General features: G+C 46.7%; 1 long non-coding RNA gene across 1 annotated transcript in view; it reads right to left on the bottom strand.

Annotated features, from left to right (window-relative positions):
- The window catches only part of LOC132542642 (uncharacterized), a 35,108-nt gene that overhangs the window by 11,308 nt on the left and 2,798 nt on the right, over positions 1-21,002 (bottom strand). The window contains exon 2 of the long non-coding RNA XR_009553606.1: positions 986-1,156. This is a non-coding gene — a long non-coding RNA (uncharacterized LOC132542642). The remainder of the gene's footprint in view (positions 1-985; positions 1,157-21,002) is intronic.

Genomic DNA, 21,002 nt, shown 5'->3' with positions numbered 1-21,002 from the left:
ACCGCCCACCCCAATAGGCACACCTGCTGCATGAGCTAATGATCTCAACAGAATGTCACCTTCCCCAGGAATGGGCCTGCAGTGTCATTGGTGCTGTTCATGGGGACATCTCCATGACCCTTCAGGATGGGTACAGGATTGCCAGCATTCACACCACAGGTAGGAGGTAGGTCGCCAGTAGAGTGCACAGCTCACTGAGTGCAACGCTCCGGGTTCAAGCCTTATACCACATGGAGTCCTATGGAGAGCGTCAGGAAAGCGTCAGGGCTGGTGGAGCAGTGCTGTGGCACCTCCTTCTGCCTCCCTCTCTCTATCTGTGTGTCTGTGTCTCTATCAAAAAGAATGCAAACATATGGGGGTAGGTGGTGGTGTACCCAGCTGAGTGCACACACTACAGAGTGCAAGGACCAGGGTTTGAACCCCCAGTCCCCATCTACGGGGGGAAAGCTTCCTAAGCGGCAAAGCAGTGCTGCAGGTGTCTCTCTGTCTCTCTCCCTCCCTATCTCCCCCACTCCCTCTCAGTCTTTCTCTCTCTCTGTACCTATCCAATTATTTTTTTTCTTTATTAAGAGGATTAATGGTTTGTTTTAAATAATGAAAAATCAGTCCTGGAATGGTAGAATCCCACCTGTGAGAAGTACCACTGATAAGTACATGAATCATTTTAAGTTGCTTGTAGAGGACTTGACTTATCTCATGTGTGAGGGAATTAGAAGATTAAGACCATACACTGGGGTTTACTTGAAGACAAAAGACTGGTTCTGTACCAGCCCTGCCCGAACAAGAGGTGTGCTAGCCACAAAAAGAGGCGAGCCAGGCCAGAAGAGAGCCCACGTAGAAGAACGCATGTCTGTCACGCACGAGGCCCTGGGTTCAAGACCTAGCAGCCCATGGAGAACATGTATAATCAGCAAGGCCTAGAGTTCATGTCTGGGCCACCAGAGCGAATATATATATATACACTCTCTCTTTGTCAATCCATTACCTCAGAAATAGGCAGAGCCGTGGGTATCAGGCCTCCAGAGTCAGAGAAGATTGAATGGAAAGATGGTCGGGCTCCAGGAAGCAGCTCTCTTTTGGGTCTCTGTGGAGCACTGAGTTCGTCCAAGTATCTGAGGAGCAGATACTGCAGCAGCCAAAGGGCCCACAGGCTGTGCTGAGATCAAACAGAAGAAAATCAAATCGCACCATTCCCAGTTTAGCTCGAGAACAACCCTGTGAGCTCAGCAGACTCCTCTGTTTTTATTAGCGCAGTTAGCAATTTATTTTCAGACTGCCTGGGGCTCTGAGTTCTATCTTGAACAAGAGTCTTGGGACTTCCAAGTTAAGCTGTTTGCTCCCTTCCAGTCTTTGGGATGGCACCCCCTGGTGACACAAGGCCACAGAGACCTGAGGCCCGAGGCAGTTTGGTGGCAAGTTCAAAACTGCTTTTCCACAACCGTTGAGCAGGGCCAAGCTGCCTCTGATGTTACCTTGAGGTCTAAACTAGCTTCTGCCTCCCACAGAGTGGGAATCCATGACCAGAGGTCAGAGCAATTTCTGTGTGGGACAGGCCATGCTGGGAGAAGCAATTCTCACAAGTTTACACTCGGCTTTGCGTTTGAGTTCAAAGGCCCTATTTTCTGTTGCCTCTGACTTCCTCACACTGAGGGAAGATTTTCCCACCCATTTCCAAATGTGGCTGTGTCTCCGACAATGTCTGTCGCTGGACACTGGACACGCAGTGACCCCAGGGGGCCCACAGAGCCGCCCTGGACAGAGCCTGGCTCACTGTGGAGACTGAGCTTAGAGTGGCTGACAGGAAAAGCTGAATTGGGAGCAGAGCTGTGATGCCACATCCCTCACCACCCTCCTGCTTCACCTGCGGAGAGTGTGGCGACCCGTCCCAGAGGCAGGTGCAGACTCACGTCCAAGGGAGCTGCGTGAGTTACTGAAACTGGAATCCAGCTGTCTCGAGACAGGGGGATCTCCTTCCCTGGACACTGAGTGAACTTATTAAATTTTTTTGCCTCCAGGGTTATTGCTGGGGCTCAGTGCCTGCACCATGAATCCACTGCTCCTGGAGGCCATTTTTTCCCCTTTTTGTTGCCCCTGTTGTTGTAGCCTTGTTGTGATTATTATTGTTGTTGTTGATGTCTTTCGTTGTTGGCTAGGACAGAGAGAAATGGAGAGAGGAGGGGAAGACAGAGAGGGAGGAGAGAAAGACAGACACCTGCAGACCTGCTTCACCATGAAGCGACTCCCCTGCAGGTGGGGAGCCGGGGGCTCGAACCAGGATCCTTATACCCGTCCTTGTGCTTTGCACCACATGCGCTTAAGCCTCTGCGCTACCTCCTGACCCCCCTGAGTGAACTTTTTATTTGTTTTAAATTTTTTTTAATATTTAATTTTTATTTATTTATTCCCTTTTGTTGCCCTTGTTGTTTTATTGTTATAGTTATTATTGTTGTTGTCGTTGTTGGATAGGACAGAGAGAAATGGAGAGAGGAAGGGAAGACAGAGAGGAGGAGAGAAAGACAGACACCTGCAGACCTGCTTCACCGCCTGTGAAGCGACTCCCCTGCAGGTGGGGAGCCGGGGTTCGAACCGGGATCCTTATGCCGGTCCTTGTGCTTTGCGCCACCTGCGCTTAACCCGCTGCGCTACCGCCCAACTCCCCTGAGTGAACTTTTTAAAAGATGTTGACTTATTCATCTTATTTGATAGGACAGAGAGAATTTAAGAGGGGAAGAGAGATAGAGAGGGAGGAAGAAAGAGAGACACCTGCAGACCTGCTTCACCACCTGTGAAGCTCCCCCCAGAAGGTGGGGCCCAGGGGCTGGTGGAACTTGGATCCTTGTGCGCGGCAAGGTGTGTGCTCTCCTGGGAGTGCCACCTCCCATGTGGATACTTTCGATACTTGGTTTTCAACTTTTAAGAATGGTTTGGAAAAACTCAAGGGCCTGCTTTCCTCCCAGAACAAACACACATCTTTTAGTTCAGCACCCAAGAAGGGGGTGCTGGGAGCTACTGCCCCCTGGTGACAATGTGCCATCACTGTCAGAAAACCACCTGTCACAGGGATGCTCTGGCCAGAAGATGCTTCAAGCTCAGAAACCATCAATGATAAATGTCCCATGTTGATTTTGACTTTTTATTGCCACCAAGGTCATTTCTGGCACTTGGTGCCCGCACTATGAATCCCTCTTTTTTTCTTCTTTCCCTCTTTTTTCCCCCTATTTTTCTTATTAGATGGGACAGACAGGAATTGAAAGGGGACAAGGAGAGAGAGAGAGACCTGCAGCCCTGCTTCACCACTTGCAAAGCTTCCCCCTGCAGGTGGGGAGTGGAGGCTTGAGGCCAGGTCCTAGTGCGTGGTAATGTGTGTACTCATCTGAGTGCCCAGTCCTCAACTTTGACTTCTTAAAATTTTTATTGAGGAATTAATGGTTTACAATAAGCAATAAATACAGTTGTTGGTCCATGTGTAAAATTTCTCAGTTTTCTGCAAAACACTCTCAACACCCCCCCACCTCTGTCCTGCACCACCTTCAGACACCAGGACCTGAAAGTACTCCTTTACTTTGGTGCAGTACACCACAATCTTGAAAGAGAGAGAGAGAGAACCACTGGAAAGCATCAGCCACTCAATAAAATTCTAAAAAGTAAAAGGGAGTCCGTCTCTCCTGCTAGGTGACAACAGGGGCAGACGTCAGTCTTACAAGACTTTCAAGGTTCAAGTTTGCCTGATTAAGGTGGTTGGCATGTCAGATAACATAACCAGTTAAGTTCACACATTTCCATGCACAAGGACCCAGGTTCAAACCCCTGGTCCCTACCTGCAGGGGGGAAGCTTCACAAGTGGTGAAGCAGAACTGCAGGTGTCTCTCTATCCCCTCACCTCTCTCGATTTCTCTCTGTCCTATCCAATGAAAGGAAGAATTTTTTTAAATGTAAATAATGGGGAGTTGGGCGGTAGCACAGAGAGTTAAGCCCAGGTGGCGCAAAGCGCAAGGACCGGCTTAAGGATCCTGGTTCAAGGCCCCGGCTCCCCACTTGCAGGGGAGTCGCCTCACAGGCGGTGAAGCAGGTCTGCAGGTGTCTGTCTTTCTCTCCCCTCTCTCTCTGTCTTCCCCTCCTCTCTCCATTTCTCTCTGTCTCATCCAACAACAACAACAATAATAACTGCAACAATAAAACAACAAGGGCAACAAAAGGGAATAAGTAAATAAATAAATATAAAAAAATGTTTTTAATGTAAATAATGGAGAAGACTGAGGGGTGGGAGAGAGGGAGGAAACTCAACTGGTAGAGTTCAGGCCATGAACTGTCCCCACGCCTTTGGGTCAAGGATGTGCTCCCCACAGAGTCTCCTATCCCTCTCGTCCACCCCTCTGATTTACAGCGTGGAACGCCTCATCTATGCACAGAGGAAGCTTTCTGGTCAGTCCTGGCCCAGAGCACCCACCCTGAGAAGCCCTCCCCAGCCCCCTCCTCCCCTACACCACCCCCCAGCCGCACCCCCCTGCCAGCTCCATTCCCCATAGACACACTCTTCTGCAGGGAAGGGGGTCTATCACATCTCCTTTCGTCCTTTGTTCTTTTTCTGTACATTCAGAGCCTCTCATATGCACAACTGCACTGCTAGCAGACCTCTTTCCAGCTCTTGCCAGAGAAACAGAAAGAAAAGATCTACAACCCAGCCTGGGAGCTTCCCCCGGTGCCACGGCACCTCCCATGATGGAATCTGGGCTTCACCCACTGTGAGGTATGCTCCCTGCTGGGTGAACTAACTCTCCATCAAGCAGAAGGATGTCCTCATGACTCGGTCCCCCTTGGAGGGATGACGTCTCTGCAGCATGACATAGTAGGGGCTGCGGCCTCAGCTGGCCCATGCACAGGAAAGTTGATGGCGAGAGGGTGATGAATGTGAGGTCCGGGGGGACAAAGGCTGGGCTCTGAGCCCTCCCCAAGCAGAAAGGAGGCCCCTGCACATATGTCCTGCCAGCTCGTGCTTTTCCAGATGATGGGACGGGAGAGCGAACTTGCCAGAAAAAGCGGGAAAACACTTCTTTGAGATAAATCAACATGGCTTCCAAGTTTCTGTTTCCACTGTCTTAGCTCCGTGGCTCGACCCTCACGGGTTACTTATGTTGCAGTGACTGACCGCTCTGAGCTCTCAGTGCAAATGCTCTGGAGACTTCACTTCTCCCCTGGGTGGTCTGTTAGAAAGCCGACCCTCGGGCGGGGGTAGATAGCATAATGGTTATACAGACAGACTCTCATGCCTGAGGCTCCGAAGTCCCAGGTTCAATCCCCCGCAGAACCATTAGCCAGAGCTGACCAGTGCTCTGGTTAGAAAGAAAGAAACAGAGAGAGAGAGAGAGAGAGGAAGGAGGGAGGGAAGGAAGGCAGCAAGCAGACCCTCTGTCCGTCAAAGAAGCTGGAAGGAATCTTAGAGATAAGGGACTCCAGGGCTCGTGACTGACGAGTCAGGGACTCAAGCACAAGGCGGGCTGCAGGTGTGTACCGTCCAGACTCAGCCCGTGTGCTTTTTCCCTTCTCTGAGTGCACAGAGGGAAAGGAAAGACACCTGGAAGTTGTGTAGCAGGTGAAAATGCTTAGGACAGAAGAGAATCAGGGCTGTAGACGTGAATGGAAATGAAGGCCTGGTGGTCGCACATAGATCATCAAGCTCGAGCACTTGGGTTCGAGCCCCCGGCTCCCCACCTGCAGGGGGGACGCTTCACAAGCAGGTGTCTCTCTGTCTCTCGCCCTCTATCAACCCCCCATCCTCTCTCAATTTCTTCTCTTTTTTTTTTTTTTTTTTTTTGCCTCCAGGGTTATCGCTGGAGCTTGGTGCCTACACCACGAATCCACTGCTCCTGGAGGCCATTTTTTCTATTTTGTTGCCCTTGTTATTGTGGTTGGATAGGACAGAGAGAAATCAAGAGAAGTGGTAAGAGTGTCTTTGTAATTAATTCCTCGTGGGTTGCTGGGGCCATACCTGAGGTTATACTAATGAGGTAACTCATGGTCAGCCCCTAGATAGTTCCAGATGGGGTTGGCCATGGTAGAGAGGCCATACATGTGATTAGGAGTTGGAACCATGAGACTGAGGATATCAGCTTGACCTCCTGTGATGAGAGGTGGAGTTCAGATTGAGTTCAATCAGAAGATCAGCAGTCCCGTCAAGCATCTATGGAGTAAGCCGCAGAAGACCAGCAGTCCCGTTAAGCATCTATGGAGTAAGCCGCAGAAGACCAGCAGTCCCGTCAAGCATCTATGGAGTAAGCCGCAGAAGACCAGCAGTCCCGTCAAGCGTCTATGGAGTAAGCCGCAAAGGCCCCAGTACAACTCCTGGTAGTCAACGTGTCCTCTGAGTTTGGAGATCTCCCAGATTTGGGGGGTGTCTGTTCTCTGGGCTGCTTCTGATTGACGTGCCCTTTCTGCAACAAAACCATTGACATGCCCCTGACTTTCAGGAAGGAGTTGCACTCGTGAGTTATAGACCTTGGGAGTCTATCAGAGGTGGAGGAATCCTTTATTTTGTAGCAAATGGTCAGAAAGACTGGGTGATCTGGTCCTCTTAACTAGAATCATTTCTTCATGGTTATTGTGACGTTCTAAATAAATCCCTTATTGGTTTAGTCTTAAATGGGTCTATGTGGGGGGTCGGGTGGTGGCACAGTGGATTAAGCGCATGTGACGCAGAGCGCAAGGACTGGCGTAAGGATCCTGGTCCGAGCCCCCGGCTCCCCACCTGCAGGGGAGTCGCTTCACAGGTGGTGAAGCAGATCTGCAGGTGTCTGTCTTTTTCTCTGCCTCTCTGTCTTCCCCTCCTCTCTCCATTTCTCTCTGTCCTATCCAACAATGAACAACATCAACAATGGCAATAATGGTAACCACAACGAGGCTACAACAACAAGGGCAACAAAAGGGGGGAAAAGTGGCTTCCAAGAGTGGTGGATTCATGGTGCAGACACCGAGCCCAGCAATAACCCTGGAGGGAAAATAAATTAATTAATTAAATAAATAAAAATAAATGGGTCTGCGTGTTCATGCAATACAGCTGAGATGATCCATGTTTATGTCCCCTGCTCTCTGTGCATTCTCCCAACTGGCCCCATCTCTGGCAACAAGGAGGAAAAACCCTCTATAAGAGGGTTGTCAGGCATCTGCTTTGTCATCTGAACAAGATGTCACTGAAGGAGCTTGAAATTATATTCAGGGCACCAGATGTCAATCTCCTCAATCTTCTCACCAGAGAGAGAACAGACTCACTGAGATGAGTCAGAAGCTGGTGGAATGCCCCACACACACACACACCATGAGGCCCCATCCTGACACAGGTGGAAGTGCTATCAAATCCGGATATAGGGTGGGAGAATCGCACAATGGTTCTGCAAAAAGACTCTCATGCCTAAGGCTCAAGGTCCCGGTTCAGTCCCAACACCACCATAACCCTGCACTCAACAGAGTTCTGGGGAGAAAGTGGATAAGCTTTGAAGATTTTCCTGGTGCTTAGAGATGTCAGAGCAAGAGAAGTCACCTAGAATAACTCCAGGATGTGGAGAAGTCAAAGCATGGAGTTACCAACAGAGAAGAATAAGTCAGGGCAAAGAAATCAGAAGTCCCGAGGGGCCGGGTAGTTGAGCACACACACTACAGTGCACAAGGACCCAGGTTCAAGCCCCTGGTTCCCACCTGCAGAGGGAAAGCTTCACAAGTGATGACACAATGTTGCAGGTGTCTCTCTGTCTCCCTCTCTGTCATCTCCTTCCCTTTCAATTTCTGGCTGTCTCTATCAAATAAATAAAGATAATAAAAAAAAAAACTTTAAGGAGTCGGGCAGTAGAGCAGCAGGTTAAGCGTAGGTGGCGCCAAGCACAAGGGCCAGCATAAGGATCCTGGTTCAAGCCCCCAGCTCCCCACCTACTGGGGAGTCACTTCACAAGTGGTGAAGCAGGTCTGCAGGTGTCTATCTTTCTCTCCCTCTCTTGGATGTGAGGGCGATCTGGCTGTGACATCTGTCACCCCAGTGATCGCCAGGGTTGATTCGGCTGATCTGGCTGGCTGGGCGGGTGTCCCCTTCCTCCCTCACTGCTCTGTGTGCGCCCCCTCACCCCGAAGCTGCGAGCTCCGTGGAAGAGGACAGCCTTCCCCCAACAGAGATAGCCTGTCTTCGGTTGAGGGAATAGGAGTAGCTGCGCTCCCCTGCTGGACCCTCCAAACAAGCTCCCTCCTTCTCTCTGTCTTCCCCTCCTCTTTCCTTTTCTCTCTGTCCTATCCAACAACAACGACATCAATTACAACAATAATAACTACAACAAAAAAGGGCAACAAAAGGGAATAAATAATTTTTTTAAAAAACTTTAAAAAATAAAAGAAAGAAATCAGAAGTCTGTTTGCTGCATGAAAGCCAGGAAGCCCAGGGGTCATCCTAAAGTCACTCCAGGCTTGTGGGTTGATGAGTCTGGAGTTGTGTAGCAAGATCCAAGTTGGCTCACTTTTTTTTTTGAGTCATTTTTCCAATATATGATCATTAAAGTCACAAGACAAGATGAAGTCACCAAGTGAACGGACATAAAGAGAGAAGAGAAGAGATGGACTAACCCTAGATGGCTGTCTCATACACAGCATCACCATAATTTATGTCCTTTGACATAAACTGACATTATTTGTATATAGCTGTGCCACCGGTTGCTTCTGTTCTCCCCAGACTAAGCTTTTAAGAGAGTCAACATATCAAAGACTCAGCCTATGTATTAAAAAAAGACTCAGTTCACTGTTTGAAATTTGATTTCACTGTTTGAAATCTAGACAAGCAGAAGTGTCCCACCAGGAGATGGAGAAGGAGCCAGGGATCCACATAGGGGGAGAAACCAATGTGTTTCCAGATGAAATAATCAGCTCTGTCAACTCCTTGTGAATCACAAAAGATGATCCACTGGGATTGTTAAGAGGTTGGGGGCCTTGATGGAGGAACTTCAGAGGAGTGAGAGGCTTGAACATCTCTTGGAAGGGGTTTGAAAGAAACTGGAAGGAATGGAGGAGAGATGGTGAGTCAGGGTAACCCCCTTAGAGGAATTTTGCTACAAAAGAAGTCCGAGGACGGAGTTTTAGAGTGTGGGAGTCTTTCAGGATATATAGGGACTGCCTCTGAGGGTTGTAGGCAATAGGATGGAAACTGGATTTTGAAGAAGTAGAAAGACAGTGATTACAGAAACAAAATTCTTAGGTAGGAGACGAGAGAACTTGCCAGTGTCTATCTGAAGAACAAGCTTTAGAAAGTTTTACCAACAACTCATCCATGATCGCTTGTTCTGTAAGTGATAAATCTTCCTGTTTAATGCATTTATTTTGGGTTTTCTGTCCATCTACAGGCTAAACATCACCCAAACAAAAATACCCTAAGGATTATCCAATTAGTCATAGAATTAGAAAAGTATCCCAATGGCCACCAATGGGACACAGTCTTTTGGTGGTGGGAATGGTGTTTATGTACAAAAAAAAAAAAAGAAGAATTAGAAAATTACACTATGCAGCTATTAAGAACAATGAACCCGGGAGTCGGGCTGTAGCGCAGCGGGTTAAGCGCAGGTGGCACAAAGCACAAGGACCGGCATAAGGATCCCGGTTCGAACCCCGGCTCCCCACCTGCAGGGGAGTTGCTTCACAGGCGGTGAAGCAGGTCCGCAGGTGTCTGTCTTTCTCTCCTCCTCTCTGTCTTCCCCTCCTCTCTCCATTTCTCTCTGTCCTATCCAACAACGACAACAACAATAATAACTACAACAATAAAACAACAAGGGCAACAAAAGGGAATAAATAAATAAAATAAATATTTTAAAAAATTAAAAAAAAAAAGAACAATGAACCCACCTTCTCTGACCCATCTTGGATGGAGCTAAAAGGAATTATGTTAAGTGAGCTAAGTCAGAAAGATAAAGACGACTATGGGATGATCCTACTCATAAACAGAAGATGAGAAAGAATAAACAGAAAGGGAAACTCAAAGCAGGATCTGACTAACTTTGTAGTAGGGCACCAAAGTAAAAACTCTGGGTTGAGGGTGAGGGTGGATGTTCAGCTTGGAGGGGGGGTCGGGAATGGCATGGGACACAGTCTTTTGGTGGTGGGAATGGTGTTTATGTACACTCCTATTAATTTGTAGTCATATAAATCACTATTTAAGTAATATGAGAGGGGAAAAACTGATTGAATGTCTCAAACTTTTTAAAGCACAGACTGAGTCCTTTTAATACATAGGCTGAGTCTTTGATATGTTGACTCTCTTAAAAGCTTAGTCCAGGGAGAACAGAAGCAACTGGTGGCACAGCTATATACAAATATGGTGATGTTGTGTATGATAAGGCAAATCCTAACAAAGGGATATTTCAAAGTTAACCCATTTGCCAAATAATGTGATTATAGCAGTAACTATCTAGTGTCTTCTGAACCCTAAGACAGTGGGAACCTCCCACTTCCACTATAGAGCCTATATTTTTCCCTGTCCTGGAACCTCTAGGGTGGGGCTCACTTTCCTGCATGCTACTTTCAAGTCATACCAAATGATATCACATCCGCCAATCCCAACCTAATCAATGCAATGAGTACCACCTCAGCATGCTTCATTGTGTCCACAGACATCAGGCATGGAATGCCAACCCTTCACCCTCATTACTCGGGTAAGACCTTTCCTTTCATGGTATCCTCTAATTCCATTCCAGGAGGTTCACTTCCTAACAAAGTCCCAAAACCTAGATATAGACCAGGTCCCATAAGATAGAGCATATGTTCACATGTATCCATAAACTAGGGCAAAAATACCTGAAAAGCAAAAATACACAATAATCTGTAGTGAGTCAGTATCAAGTTCATAATGAAATAGTGTCTACTACCCACAACGACCCTGGGTCCATGCTCCCAGAGGGATAGAGAATGGGAAAGCTATCAGGGGAGGGGGTGGGATACGAGATTGGGTGGTGGGAATTGTGTGGAGTTGTACCCCTCCTACCTTACGGTTTTGTTAATTTATCCTTTCTTAAATAAAGAATAAATTTTAAAAAAAAAGAAAAAGAAATAGTGTCTACTTAGACTTAGATACCCTCCTCACCTACTTCCTATTACAGTTCTTTTACTCTCTCCAAAGCTAACCTCATCAAAACAAGGACTGCAAAAGCTGAATAAGGGCAAGAGACTGGCATACTTTAATTATGACTTTTTAGTCACTATCAGGCCACCCCATCAGCTAGGGCCCTATTCAGGGAGTCCTGAGATTCCCAAACAGACATGATGGGCCTAGACCTCAAATAAATCTCTCTCTCCATTGTTACTGGTCATTTCTAGCAAGAACAACACAATAGACTCCTTTGTGGGCCCCCATAGGACCTTGCCACCAGCTCTTCATCTGCACTATTCCAGCCTATAAGTCCATGGTTGGTCAACAATTTGTTTGGCTTTGTATGTTAACTCTCTTTTCAGCTACCAGGTTCCAGATGCCAGCATGATGCCGACCAGACTTCCCTGGACAGACAACCCCACCAATATGTCCCGGAGCTCTGCTTTCCCAGAGCCCTGCCCCACTAGGGAAAGAGAGAGACAGGCTGGGAGTATGGATCCACCTGTCAATGCTCATGTTCAGTGGGGAAGCAATTACAGAAGCCAGTCCTTCCACCTTCTGCATCCCACAATGACCTTGGGTCCATACTCCCAGAGGGATAAAGAATAGGAAAGCTATCAGGGGAGGGGATGGGATACAGAGTTCTGGTGGTGGGAACTGTGCTAAGTTGTACCTCTCTTATCCTATGGTTTTGTCAATATTTCCTTTTTATAAATAAAAAAAAATTTTTTTTAATAATTAGAAAATTACAGAAGACAGACAGACCTTCCACCTTTGGCACCCCATAATAACTCTGGGGTCCATACTTCCAGAGGAATAAAGAATAGGAAAGCTGGGGAGTTGGGTGGTAGCAGTTAAACCATGGCACAAAGCACAAGGACCAGCGTCCCAGTTCAAACCCCCGGCTCGACCTCTGTGAAGAGGTCGCTTCACAGGTGGTGAAGCAGGTCTGCAGGTGTCTATCTTTCTCTCCCCCTCTCTGTCTTCCCCTCCTCTCTCCATTTCTCTCTGTCCTATCCAACAACGACGACATCATTAACAACAACAACGATTAAAAAAATAGCAAAGCTATCAAGGGAGGGGATGGGATACAGAGTTCCAGTGGTAGGAATTGTGTGAAGTTATACCCCTCTTATCCTATGGTTTTTGTCAGTATTTCCTTTTTATAAATAAAAAATTTTAAAAACTAATAAAAAATTTAAAAGGAGACAGAAAAAAAAAGAAAAAAAAACAAATTGACCAACAGGCAATGCAGAGACCCAGAGTCTTTAGAACAATGAAGACTTTCAGTGGCTGTGTGAGTCAGTGCACTGAAGCCCTGACCAAGAGGCTTTCAAACGCTTGAAGAATTTATGATTTCACTCGCTTACCCATTCATCCTGGCCTCTTGACCCTTAATAAATGACAATAAAAAACAAAGGTCTGGACCTCTCCCAGCCCACTCATCCGAGGTTAAGGTCACTTCCACAGAGCAAGAAGCTCTCTTGGAAATGGGTGTGTCATCTGGCCCAGATAACAGGAGGGAGTCCTACCCTCATGTCAGCGAGACTCCCTTGAGCTCAGTAGGACTTCCAAAGCTACGGGGGCCTGCCAAAGTTGAGGGCAGAGGACTGAAATGGCAGAAGGGAAATGGAAATCTGGTAATGAGCTTCTAAGCACACAGCTCTGGGGTCAGCCAAAGCATCAAGTTAGGAAGAATGACTGTGAGAACCTGGTCTTTGGTCCAAGCATCTTTATCCACCTGCCAACACCCATGTCCAGTGGAGAAGCAATTACAGAAGCCAGACCTTCCACCTTCTGCACCCCAAAAAAGAATTTTGGTCCATATTCCCAGTGAAGGAGAAATGATAGGGGAAGATGACCAGAGGGCTCTGAAACCCAATTCCAGCAGGACCTGGAGAGAAAAGAGGAAAAAAGGAAAAACACTTGGAAGTGGTAATAGGTGTAGGTATGACTTAGAAAGGAATGACCATAGAAAAAAATGGACAAAAAATATGTAGATGATAGATATATAGATAGATGGATAGATAGATGGATTGTTCTAGAAATAATAGTCAACCCATACCTGTGACCTGTGACCATGGGTGAACCACTGCAGTTTACCATAGAAGAAATGAGGACACAGAACTCTAGTGGTAGGAATCCTGTGGAGTCGTTCCCCTGCTTAGCTTATAATTTTATAAATCACTAATAAAAAAAATAACTGGTGTTGGGGATCAAAGGATTGGAGAAAGGAATTAATTAGAGCATCAACTTTAGTATCTGTGGTCTTTCCATACTGTCTTGCTACTCTATAAAGACAATGGTTTAGTCTGGGAGGTGGTACAGTGGATAAAGCATTGGATTCTCAACCATGAGGTCTCAAGTTCAATCCCCGGCCTCGCTTGTACCAGATTGGTATCTGGTTCTTTCTCTCTCTCCTTTCTCATGAGTAAGTAAGTAAATAAATGATTTTAAAATAAATAAATAAATAAAATAAAGACAAAGTGAATGATTGGGTTTGTCTCCTTGGCTATAGTCTAAGGATTTTAGCAGAGACTACCACCTACTGCTCTACTCCTCACGGAGGGAGGGAGGGAGGGAGGGAGGGAGGGAGGGAGGGAGGGAGGGAGGGAGTGAGTGAATGGCTACATCTGTTGAGAGGTAGGTTGGTCTCTGGAAGGTGGACTTCCTTTGTAAAGCATCACCAAGGAATGATCTGGAAGAGCATGTACAGAAAACCTAAGTGAGTCTCAGTATCTGACCTGGGAAGCTAAGCAGATTCAGTTCTGGTTAGTATTTGCGTGGGATTCTGAAGCTCGTTGTACCTCCCAGGGGGAAGGTGGAACTGGGCAAGGTGGTGGTCAGAACTTCCTAAGGTTGGCTGGATTTGACTTTTATCTTCCAATGGAAAAGAGAAAACCATCTTTAAAAAATAAACAAATAAAAGTTGTGGTGTTACATGTTGATCCGGCTTCTTTTTCCCTAGTAACGGAAAGTCTTGCAAGGTGACTTTCCCAAACAGACCCCTGTTTCCGTGCTGAGGCACTAAGAGGACTCCAGATCACCTACATCAGCAGTGACAAGTCAAACAGCAAAGATTCAAAGAACACTGACAAACAGATTAATACTTCGCAATGTAAAGAAGAAAGGAAGGTAATGGGTTATATGAAAGGCATGGGAGTTTTTTTGTTTGTTTATTCAAAATATGATATATGAAAAAGTTTGATTGTAAAATAATTTACCATTTTGACAGTGCAATTCCAATAATATAACAAATCTGCTGCGAACCCATCACCCAGGTTCAAGAAGACCACACACACCACTCTCATTCCCATACTTTCCCCACCCTCAGGCACCGCACCTCAGCATCAAAGAAGCAAATCCCAGACACCCCACCAGTTCTTCCCCCAAGTGCATCTATCAAAAGTCCACTGGAAGGGTTTTCAACACAGCCACACCATTCCCACATACAGAAATTAATCATAGTTTCATGCCACATCAGAGTCGGAATCAAGGAGGACTCATAGGAGAGCTCTCAAGAAGTAACTTGACTTTAACTTGACACTTTTGTTTTAAAATATTCTAACTTGTGGCTGGGGAGGTGGTTCAGTGGTAGGACACAGGAAAGACTTGCATGTGTGAGGTCCCAAGTTCAAGCCCCAGCATTGAATATAATCTGTTCCTGCCTCTTTTATGAAAAGCTTCCAGCTTTAAAGGAATGTAAACACTGAACAGAAGCCCAAACATGTAGTGAGGCAGAATACATAGTTTGCATAGAGATTTTGGTCTGTTTTACATTTTTTTTATTTTTTTATATTTACTTATTTATTCCCCTTTTTTGTTGCCCTTGTTGTTTTATTGTTGTAGTCATTATTGATGTCATTGTTGTTAGTTTACATTTTAAAAGCTCTTCAAGCACACATGCACAGAATTCTACGTGAAAATCTAGATGTGAGACTATATGGCAGTTTGGTTTGGGTTTTCTTTTTTTCTTTCTTTATAATTTTTATTAGTGATTTGATCATGATTGACAAGATTGTGGGATAAGAGGGGTACAAATTCCACACAGTTCCCACCACCAGAGTTCCGTGTTCCATCCCCTCCATTGGAAGCTTCCCTACTCTTTAGCCCTCTGGGAGTCTGGACCCAGCAGCAGAGGTGGGAGTTCTGGTTTCTGCAGTTGCTTCTCCACTGGACATGGGTGTTGACAGGTGGATCCACACCCCCAGCCTCTTTCTAGTAGGGCAGGGCTCTGGGAAGGGGAGGTTCTAGGACACATGGGTGAGGGTGTCTGCCCAGGGAGGTCAGGATGGAGTCATGGTAGCACCTGCAACTTGGTGGCTGAAAAGCAGTAAGATATAAAGCAGGTCGATTTGTTTAATAATCAGGAACCTCAAGGCAAGACTAGAGCAGATGAGATTTGGGGTCTCCATTTTGGAAAAAGCTAAGAAGTCTATTTTAGGTATTTTCCAAGGGGCCCATGAACTTTACTAAATTTTCCCTTCATGCATATGACCACAATACGGTTATACCACGGTCACAAATTCACCTTTCTAATCTTTTCTCCAGGTTTATGCTGTACTTTTAAGCACTGTGGGTTATGCAGGTAGCAACAGACACTAGAGTTACAGATGCCTCTATATATAGTGAACTATGTTCCTAACACGCGGATCAACATTTATTATAAATGCATAAAGCACAGCTGTCTGAATCTTTCTTTTCTTTCTCCACATTATCAAATCAACAGGGCTAGTCCCAGTCGTCCCCTTCCAAACCTGCAGAACTTCAACACCCTATAAGTTGGTTGGCATTACCCCTGAATAACAACTATTCCCTCTGTTTACTTCCTTTGTTTCGTAGACACCTGACTATAGCCTATTATCTTCTTCTGGTTTATTTCTTTAGGTTTATTTCCAGCAAGTACAGCTGGTCAAAGGAAACATGCCTTCTTTAGCTATAATATAGAAATATTTGCTTTTCGCCTTTTAATATTTTTCCTTTGGAAGATTTATTTTTGTTTTTAATTAAACATATTTTTCTTTGACTTTGATGACAGAAAGATACAGAGAGAATGAGGCAAGAGCCCTGCTCAGCGCTGGTTTCTGGTGGTATAAGGGACTGAACCTAGAATTTTGGAGCCTTAGCTATGAGAGTCTTTTGCAGACCATTATGCTGTTTCTCCTGCAATATTTATTTTATTTTAATGGGGGGGGGCAGTGGTGCACCGGGTTAAGTGCACATAGTATGAAGCCCAAGGACCTGCTCAAGGATCCCGGTTCGAGCTCCTGACTCCCCACCTGCAGGGGGTGGGAGGGTCGCTTCACAAATGGTAAAGCATGTCTTCAGATATCTTTCTCTCCCTCTTTATCTCCCCCTCCTCTCTCAACTTCTCACTGTCCTATCCAGTAAAACGGAAAAAATGGCCTCCAGGAGCTGTGGATTTGTAGTGTTGGCACCCAGCCCCAGCGATAACCCTGGAGGCAAAGGGGGTGGGGCAGCTGACCAGAACCCTGCTCAGCTCTGGGTGATGGTGATGCTGGGGACTGAACTGTAATGTGTTCACTTAACCAGGTGCACCACCGGCTGGCCCCTCGGATGAAGGACTTTTACCCAAAGTGTTTAGGAACTCCTCAACACCAAGAAAATGAACCAAACCATTCTTCAAACTAGGCCAGGGTCTGAGTACTGGCACACCTGGCTGAGCACACATGTTACAGGCTCAAGGATCCAGGTTCAAGCCCCTGACTCTCCACCTGCAGGAGGAAGATTCACACTCAGTGAAACATTGCTTCAGGTCTCTCTCTATATCTATCTATCTATCTCTCCCTCTCCTCGCAATTTCTTTCCATCTCTATTCAAAATAAATGATTTTTTTTAAAAAAATAGTAAAATAGGGGGTCAGGCGGTGGCGCAGGGCGCAAAGCGCAGGGACCGGCGTAAGGATCCCGGTTCGAGCCCCTGGCTCCCCACCTGCAGGGGAGTCGCTTCACAGGCAGTGAAGCAGGTCTGCAGGTGTCTTTCTCTCCCCCTCTCTGTCTTCCCCTCCTCTCTCCATTTCTCTCTGTCCTATCCAACAACGAACGACATCAACAATGGCAATAATAATAACCACAACGAGGCTACAACAACAAGGGCAACAAAAGGGGGGGAAATGGCCTCCAGGAGCGGTGGATTCATGGTGCAGGCACCGAGCCCAGCAATAACCCTGGAGGGAAAAAAAAAATAGTAAAATAAATAAATAAAAACTGACCAAAGATCTGTGCAGACACCTTGCCAAAACAGGTGTGGAGGATGTCAAACAGGTAGACAAAGGTCCTCAAGTCACCTGGCACAGCACCTGTCTTGACACAGTGTAGCCCAAGGTCAAGCCCTGGTACCACATAACGGCACCACAAACCCAGGCAAAGCTCTGGTGTAGGGGGAGTTCTCCCTCTCCTTCTCCCTTGTTCTTGTCTTTCTCTTTCTTTTGTTCTAGAAAACTCTGTCTGAAGGGGTGAAGTTGCACAAGATCCTGGAGATAAATGAGAGACTGACAGACAGAATCCAACCATTTTCCACCCTCATCCAAATCAATTTGCAAAACACACAAAGACCGCTCCAAATCTAGCGCTCTCTGTCACAGTTTATGAGACTGCAAGAACATTCCCATTTCCCTACTTCTTTTATTTAGTCTACCAAGACAAAGGGCCAGAAAATATTTGGCCCAAAAAGTCCATGAGAAAAAGGAGTGTGGGGGAGTCAGGCGGTAGCGCAACAAGTTAAGTGCACGTAGTGCAAAGCGCAAGGACCAGCGGAAGGATCCCGGTTCGAGCCCCCGGCTCCCCACCTGCAGGGGAGTCACTTCACAGGCGGTGAAGCAGGTCTGCAGGTGTCTGTCTTTCTCTCCCCCTCTCTGTCTTCCCCTGCTCTCTCCATTTCTCTCTGTCCTATCTAACAACAACGACATCAGTAACAACAACAGTAATAACTACAACAATAAAGCAACAAGGGTAACAAAAAGGAATAAATAAATAAATATTTTTTTAAAAAGAGATTTGAAAAAAAAAAAAAAGGAGTGTGGATCTTTGTCTTGTCTTTCCATGAAGGGGTCACTGCTTAACACGAAAGCAAACCGCCTCTTCCTAGTGAAGGTGTGTTCCTAGTGAAGTTTATTCCCCACACCTGAGAGAATTCTAGAACTCCATTTTCTGTTGTCCAGAGAAGAGATCCAGAAGCCTAATCCTTTCAGGAACTTAAATCCAGAGAAGAAAGCCTGGATTCCCAGGTAGAGGGTCAACAGACAAAATTACAGGAGAAGTTAAAGTCGTTCTAGAGACTGAGACAGGCCATGGGAACTGGGACTCCCTGGGAGACATCACCCAGTGCCCGCTCCCCATGGAACCTCCCTCTGGATTTGGTGAACCAGAGAAAGCACGCTGGGGGCCTGTTGGTGTCTGTAACCAGATGCATTGCAGAGACCTCCCCCCGGTCTGACAGAGACATTACGTGGGCAGAGAGGGCGGCAAGCTCTTCCTCTTCCTGCACTGAGCCAGCAGTCTCTCTGACAAACCCATTGTCAGTCCCTCGATCTGAAAACAGAAAGGAGATGAGCCCAGGGCAGGGCCCAGCAAGGTCAGATGCAGAAACCACTGGCATCGGGGCTAAGGTAAGCCCCCGAGATATGGGCCAGGCAAAGGCAGGCTCTCTCTGTTTTGTTTGTTTGTTTGGTTGGTTGGTTGGTTGGTTGGTTGGTTGGTTGGTTGGTTTTTCTGCCTCCAGGGTGATTGCTGGGGCTCAGTAACTGCACTAGGAATCCACTGCTCCTGGAGGCCATTTTTTCCCTTTTGTTGCCTTTGTTGTTACCCTTGTTGTTGTCATTGCTGTTGTTGTTGTTGTTAGATAGGACAGAGAGAAATGGAGAGAGGAGGGGAGCCAGAGAGGGGGAGAGAAAGACAGACACCTGCAGACCTGCTTCACCGCCTGTGAAGTGACCCCCCTGCAGGTGGGGATCCGGGGGGGTCGAACCGGGATCCTTATGCTGGTCCTTGCGCTTTGCATCATGTGCCCTTAACCCGCTGCGCTACCACCCGACACCCTTTTCTCTGTTTTTAAGGCAGGAGAGAAGCTACTGAGACCCGAGCTCAGGATACTGGGAAGGATGTATGTTTCAGCCCGCAGTCAGCCGCTGGCTAACAAGCCACCCAGAACAGCCCTGTGAAACTGCCCTTAGAGAACATTCTAGACATCACTGTGAAACTGCTCTTAGAGGACATTCTAGAAAGTGCTGGCACACTCTCCCTGTTCTGGCCGGCTGTCCCCAGTCTAGAAGCATGTCTGTGAAAGTCAAGATGAAGGTGCTGCTCCTCAGAGTGAAGGTTGGACAGGATTAGGTTTGCTGGATTCAGTTGAAGACTGTGCCAGTCAGTTTAAGTTGCCACTGACTCAGGTCTAAGCTTCTCTCAGTCTAACCAAGACAGAGGATGGAGTTGAACTTTGTCTCCTGTGTTCATGGGCTCCCTCTACACCTTTGTTTGTTCCAAATAGCATCCATCCTGAGCACAAGCTCTCTGGCAGGCAGCTACTTTACCATATAGTTGCTTCCCTTCTTCCCGGCAAATGTGGCCGCCTTCCCCCATGACGTCTGAGCCCGCACCCCTGGACTTGTCTATGAAAATCTTTATCCACATGGACTCAGGTGAATCTTCACCCAGGAAGATTTGGATGGTAGCCCTGGGAACAGGGGACAACCTGCCTGACTCAACAGAAACAAGACTTTCGTGGGTGTGGAGGTGGCCCTGTGGTGGAGCGCAGGACTTGCATGTGCAAGGACCTGAGTTCAATCCCTGACATTTCCATTTTAATTCATTTCAAAATACTTTCTACATTCTGTTTTATGTTCTTCTTCTTTGAGACAAGCCTTTTAAAAAAGTGTCGTTTGGGGGTTGGGCAGTAGCACAGCGGGTTAAGCACAGGTGGCGCAAAGCGCAAGGACCGGCATAAGGATCCCCGGTTCGAGCCCCCAGCTCCCCACCTGCAGGGCAGTCGCTTCACGGGCGGTGAAACAGGTCTGCAGGTGTCTGTCTTTCTCTCCCCCTCTGTCTCCCCTCCTCTCTCCATTTCTGTCTGTCCTATCCAATGACAATAATAACCACAACAAGGATAAAACAACAAGGGCAACGAACGAAAAAAAAGAAAAAGCCTCCAGGAGCAGTGAATTCACCGAGCCCCAGAAATAACCCTGGAGGCAAAAAAAAAAAGAAAGAAAGAAAGAAAGAAAGAAAGAAAAGAAATGTGTTGTTCAACTTTCCATGTGGTAATTTTCCAAAGATGTTTCTGTTACTGACATCAATTTTAATTGTTATAACCAGATTAACACATAACTAGAATATTTGAATGTCTTCAGACTGTCTCTGTGGCCTGGTTTCTGCCCTATCATGTGCATGCAGAATGAACACTGCTGTTGGACTGTTCTACAAAAGTCAATTAGATGATTTAAGTGCTTTTTTTTTTTGCCTCCAGGGTTATTGCTGGGGCTCCGTGCCTGCACTAGGAGTCCACTGCTCCTGGAGGCTATATTTTTACCTTTTGTTGCTCTTGTTGGTTTTTTATTGTTGTTGTGGTTATTATTGTTGTTGTTGGATAGGACAGAGAGAAATGGAGAGAGGAGGGGAAGACAGAGAGGCAGAGAGAAAGACAGACACCTGCAGACCTGCTTCACCACTTGTGAAGTGACCCCCCCCCAGGTGGGGAGCCAGGGGCTCAAACCGGGATTCTTACATCGGTCCTTGGGCTTCATGCCATGTGCGCTTAAATGTGCTCTTAATCCAGTGCACCACCGCCCATCTCCCCATGATTTCAGTTCTGTCAGTGCTTTTAACAATTTTTCTGTCTACCTTATTTCCTTATAGAGAGAGGAATCTTGACATATCTGGCATGGAGC

The sequence above is a fragment of the Erinaceus europaeus genome, chromosome 13 (assembly GCF_950295315.1).
Source record: "Erinaceus europaeus chromosome 13, mEriEur2.1, whole genome shotgun sequence".
NCBI lineage: Eukaryota > Metazoa > Chordata > Mammalia > Eulipotyphla > Erinaceidae > Erinaceus > Erinaceus europaeus.
The sequence above is the reverse complement of the archived record's forward strand: the minus strand, read 5'-3'. Positions and strand labels throughout refer to the sequence as shown.